Source organism: Protomyctophum parallelum, assembly GCF_964188405.1.
Source record: "Protomyctophum parallelum genome assembly, chromosome: 10".
Lineage (NCBI taxonomy): Eukaryota > Metazoa > Chordata > Actinopteri > Myctophiformes > Myctophidae > Protomyctophum > Protomyctophum parallelum.
In genome coordinates, this window is record NC_139704.1 from 14,562,452 (window position 1) to 14,568,896 (window position 6,445).

Sequence of the window (6,445 nt, forward strand, 5' to 3'; positions counted from 1 at the left end):
TGCTTCTACCGGCCGACGGCATGAAACAAACTCCCACTATACCTTCGACAATAATAGCAGTTCTGGCTGAACCGTGCAGTCAGTTATTGCGAAACGCGGGAATCTGGTAGAGGGCCATGCCAAACGGTGACTATACGAAGCCCATGACCATTGGCCAAAGTGGCACTATAGCACTGAATTGAAAATGCAAACTTTGAATGTGCATAGCTCATGAACCGTTTGACCATCTGCAATAAAACTTCGATACACATATGCGTCTCCTCATGCCGAACAACTTCCGTGCTTTTGACCTCTGACCTTTAGATCACCCTCCATTTTGAATTATTCCTGACTGAAAAATTGAAAAACAGTTAAAATATATCTCCTCCCAGAATCTTTGATCAAAATACAAGAAAACGTCTACACGTGAACTTTGGACCTTATACGGACAACAAATCGTAGTACAGAAAGAAGAAATTACATTTTTATGACGCGATGAAAATTGCAGATTTTTTTAAATTATTCTTCTGCTCCTATTACATACATGCAGCGTCATATGCTTATGACATTTTACAGTATGGTAGAGGGTCATGCCAAATAGCACTGAAAGCAGTCTTACTCCAATTAGTAATTTTTTTTTTAATGAAACCTTTGAACAGACATAACTCATGCCTCATTTGGCCAAAATTCATGGCACTTGTTTCCACATGTTCCTTGACTCATGGGGAACACATGACAAGTAAGCTCCACCCTCAGATTTTCCACCATTTTGAGCAGTTTGAAGAATGCTTATACCTGGTTTTTTGAGCAATTCGCGTGAAACGTTCTACACACATGTAATGTATGGACCATTATCTGAAATTCCAGTTGAAGAGAACTTTGTACGTGAAAGCATGAACAGCGAACACACTGTAGTATTGGATAATGACATACCCAAAACGAGGACACACGATTGTTATCAAACACACTGAATGATTTTCCTGTTTACATTGTAGTCACTGATTGTCTCTGTGTAGCTCAGTCAGTAGAGCTCTCGCCCTGCGACCACAAGGTTGTGTGTTCAAATCCGGGCTACCGACAACTCAGCCCATGAGTGCATATTGATCTTATTGCGTATTGTCTTCTTTCTTGGTCCCACCTTATCGCTGCTTGCAGCTATATTTATTATCGTTATCATTATCATCGTCATCATCATTTTAAATACCAATCCCATTGATATTTGCTTAACCCTGTCTTACCTTGAACCACCCCAAACTAACAAAGTGAGTTGGAATTAGATGGGTCATTGGTTTTAAGGCAACTGAAAAGTAGTCTACTTTGTTCCCAAGTAGTATAGGCCTACTTGGGAACAATGCAAGTTGGAAACGCATGCCCCACGTGTTTATGTTGTAGGCTACTTACAGGGATCCCTGATCATGATGCTGTCAAACACTGCTGATGCTATGTTGTACATGAGCATACCCGAATGGAATTCTACTGTGCTGCCACCACTTATATTGGTGCAGCAGTAAAGCTTGGCCAATCAAGCTGATGCCTACACCCTCCCAAACACACAGTGCGTCCTCCACACAGAGATAAATTATTATTCGTGTTCTTTTTTGGACACACACACACACACACACACACACACACACACACACACACACACACACACACACACACACACACACACACACACACACACAGTTGACGGTAATGCACTAACGTTACGTCGTTACCAAGTCAATCCTCATGTAAAAACATAGTTTGCAAAAAAGACATCTAATTCTGAAAACATTTGACTGAGACAGTCTTTGTTGCCACTAGAGGGTAGCGTTGGTGCAAAAAAGGAAAGAACTCTGACACATGCTGTGTCACAGGGTGCACGGCCCAGGACTGTATGTAGGTTTGTATAGGTTATTTGAATTTCATTGAATAAATAAACCAATGAATAAACAAGAACGTAAATATGCTGCAAAAATGTACAGAACAATTTTAGTGTAGCCTATTATGAATATGACCTATTAAGTCTATTAACAAGCCATATCAGAAGTGTTTGTTAGGCCTAATTGATATAAAATGCCCTACACAACATTGTAAAGGTTTAGTGGAGCAGGATGGCACATCAGCTGCTAATATAGCTGCTATATGATAGGCTAGCCGCTATAGCCTATGTAGGCCCGTGAGAATTAATTCAAAATGTTATAGGCCTATTTATTTTCATCCTTCCCAACCAAGTGGCCAAAGTTATAGGCAAGACCAACAAAACAATGAAATAGGCCTATAAGATAGAGCAATATTAAATTATAGCCCTATACATTATTTGCCTTGTATACAATTAACTATTGCCTACATTGCTGTTGCCTGTTTCACCCCCCCCCCCCCCCCCCAAAGGTCCCAAGTCACGCTTCCAGTAAACTGTAAAAAAAAAAAAAGTTTTGAATTTGCCTATAACGTCCTTCAACTTGAAGAATATTTTACCGTTGTTCCTGTAAGCCTATAAAAGTATTCAGCATTCAGCTAGTATTTAGTGACTTTTCGGACTACAATTGCGGCCGGTTACATCTAAAACAAATAGTGTTTTGTGTAAAGCACAGTCTCGTGACTTAACGAGTTCTGTAGATCTTGTTTAAGACATTCTCCTATAGACCGATTCCGTACCGGTTTCATGGTCGCAGCCTACGTATTTCCTGTAGGCGGACTCGACGTAGCTGCGGGGGTAAAACCCTCACCAGGCGCACATCTTCCACTACAGTGAACGGCAGAGTGACTGATGTTAGTTTGCCTCAAACTTTACTCCTTTACCTGCTTTTTTACTAACACTAACATTACAAAGATGCCCAGAACATCGAGATGAACCTGTGTAGTTTATGGCTGCTCCAACAGTAGTGGCAACATAACAAATAAAATAAAACGGAATGTCTAATATCCACCGCGATGGCTGAGACCAGAGCCATTGAGTAATGGTTGAGACAAAGCAGTGAAGAATCCTGCAAGATACATAATTTCAGTCTTACCCAATACCCAATCTTTCTGTTTTATGAACACAAGGCTGCTGTATTTTATACCTCATACTAAGCATTTAAAGTATGAGGTATAAAGTACAGCAGCCTTGTGTTAATAAAACAGAAATATTTGGTATTGGGTAAGACTGGCGTTATGTATCTTTCACTGCTTTGTCTCAACCATTGCTCAATGGCTCTGGTCTCAGCCATCGCGGTGGATATAGACATTCCGTTTTATTTTATTTGTTATGTTGCCACTACTGTTGGAGCAGCCATAAACTACACAGGTTCATCTCGATGTTCTGGGCATCTTTGTAATGTTAGTGTTAGTAAAAAAGCAGGTAAAGGAGTAAAGTTTGAGGCAAACTAACATCAGTCACTCTGCCGTTCACTGTAGTGGAAGATGTGCGTCTGGTGAGGGTTTTACCCCCGCAGCTACGTCGAGTCCGCCTACAGGAAATACGTAGGCTGCGACCATGAAACCGGTACGGAATCGGTCTATATAAGCCTGCATGCTGAGAAAGAGTTCATGCATGGACAGGTCGACGGAAGCTATATACAAACGGACAATGCAGAAGAGAAAAGTAGCCTATAGGCCTATACCCAAGTACCTGAGCATGTGTGCAGAATAGATTATGTAGAAATGTCTTCCCTTCCCCTCCGAGGCGTGTTCTACAAACAAACATCTGTCAAAAACAGAAACACATGGGAATGGTCAGACCGGCTGCATGCGCTGCTACATCATCACAGACATTACCAAACGATATTTGTCTGAATTGTCTCGTTGAGAGAGTCGCCATCATGGCAGATCGGGAGTTGATTAAGGTCAGGTGGTGCAGTCACAGTGTCAATGATGAGTGACATTTGTTTGAAATCAAAGAACATTATTAACTTAGTTTCGCAACTATAAACAAATTATGCAGGCCTATAAAGCCTAAGGCTAAGCTAACCACTTACCATGCACTATATCAAATCATCAGGAAAATACTACATTCCGGAATCCGTATAGGCCTACTAAATGATGAAATTCCCAGTTATGTTATCGGATTTTACTGAAAAGGTTTTATCTTGATATTGTACCATGAGTCCACGACTACTAGGCTACTTACAACTTTGTAGTCTGGCAGCGCATGTCGTGTAGATTAGGCCCTTTGCCATACAGTAAAAGTAGTGCGGCTGCACAAATCATACACAACAGTCTGATCAGTTCGCAACGTGTGTGAGCTTTGAGCAACATTTGTAGTGTTTGTTGTGCGCGGAGCTTCTCTCTCCACAGCATTTCATTCAGTCATGTGTTCTCCTCTTCAACTCCTCCTTGCTGACACATAGGCTATCCATCCAAATAAAAGAGACCTTTGGGGCCACCAATGCTCCCATTCAGACGACACCTGGTCAAGTTTGAAAACATGAGCGTTGTATTCGATTTAGAGGCAATTAGACTATAGGATGCCCAGGCTATTTTAGGCTTGGTGAAAAAGACGGGCTAATTAGGCCTCGGGGCAGGCATGTTGTTCTGTTTCACGTGACCCAGCTATACGCATCGCAAGCTGTTTAGCGTCATTAGGCAAACAATTAAAATGTGTGATTTCGTTGAACGGGCACGCATGCTGATATAAACAGACATTTGATGCAATGGCTGCGATGAGTAAAGGCCTATATCATGCTGCGAGCCATATGACAGGTTTAGTTAGGCCTATAGGCCTAGATATATATATATAGATATATTGGCCTCTTATAGTTATAACTATAAGAGGCCAATATATACAAATAGGCTATTAAGGCTAACACAGTTACACTGTTATCAACAGGTGATTGGCGATATACACTTGAATATTAATACCACTACTAAGAAAAAGAAGAAGATTAAATTGTGTGTTTAAAAAAGTGTTTCGTTGCTCAGACCTGAACCCACAGAATTATTTTCTTGCTAGCTGTTGCAGTTAATTGATGCCACAACCACAGGACCATCAGACCTACAGGCCTATACCGCCTGCGAATTTTCAGGTTTCGTTTTATTGACTGAAAGCAGTGCCCTTTAATATTTGGCTGTTGTGCTATAATTTATAAAAAAAACTCAGCCAGACTTTCTCTAATTGAACGATGTTTTTGGTGTCTCTGTACTGTAAGGCCTAATACTCTATTAGGCTACTCTCGTCTCACATATATAGGAGCCTAGAATGTTAGCCTGTGCATAACCATTTTGACTTATAGTGTAGTGTGTGGTTTAGTGATTTCAATATTCCTCTGCTGTGTTTAAAAGTGTAAAAACAGTGTTGCGTCCATTCTTTCTTCCGATGATGTCCAGACAGGGGCGCCAGATTGTTAGGAGGATGCCGAACCTGACCATCCAGTTTAAATTTAACTAAATGTTATCCTTTATACAAAATGTATTATGCCATCTTGTCTCATTTTTAATTAACCTACTATGCGTTTTCATAAAAAGGTTCTTTCCTTTATCTTTTGTCATCTCGCCAGCCAGAATTAGGCCCGCCGAGGGGCGTTTTTGTTATGAATTAACAATCTGTGATGACATTACATCAATCTAAACGAACACCAAATGCCAACGTGATGGAGTTAAAGAGTTGCTGATTCCCATAAGACGGATTTACTTGTGTGTCAGATATCATTTGCGTCAATAGCATCTGTACTACAGTCAGACAGACACAACCTGGATTCGAGCCAATGAAAAGCGCTCCAGTGAGTGACGTTGCTATTAGGCTACTGGTGGCCTTTCTGTGACTTCCTGTCTTGGGGCAAAGTGCCCTTTCTGTGAACCCAGCCTAGGCTTCATGATGGCGGGCTCTGTGGCTCTGATGCACGAGCCTCATCATGGACAGCATTCAGCAAGCATGCATGGCATGGTCCATCTTCTCTCGCTCCAGTCCGGTGTGTCACAGTGTGCACCCTGATACGCGAGTCTATTCATTTACCATTTATAATCACAACTACACGAATGAGCTTAATTGTGGACGTTCAGCTGTGTTCAGTTTTGAAATGCCTACAGGCTACCTACAAGTGTCACCAAATTACGCGCGGTCTTTTTCTGCCCCCCCCCCCCCCCCCCCCCCACCACCCATTCTGAACGGTAGCAAGACCACTCGCCCTTGGCGAATCGCCTAGACCACTCGCCCAGGCGATTCGCCAAAACGTCAAGTCCACTCGGACCAAGCAGAAGGCCATTCGCCCCGGGGCGAGATGACTTCCCCTTTTGGCGACAAGTCTTCACTTTTTGGCTAGTGTTTTCTTCACTTTCAGCAACCTTTGCTAGCTACTGTGCTAAAGCAACAAAAATAACATCCGTGCACAACCAAAACAAACCAGGGTTGCCACATATCGTGGATGTGAGAGTGAAAGTCCGGTATTCCTCTGAACTGCGCATGAGGCAAAAAGACAGAAAGACTTTGTGTGAATTAGGAAGCGATCAGTCAAAAAGTCCCATGCATGACTTCGTGTTTATTGAGTGCAATTCTGCAATAACAATC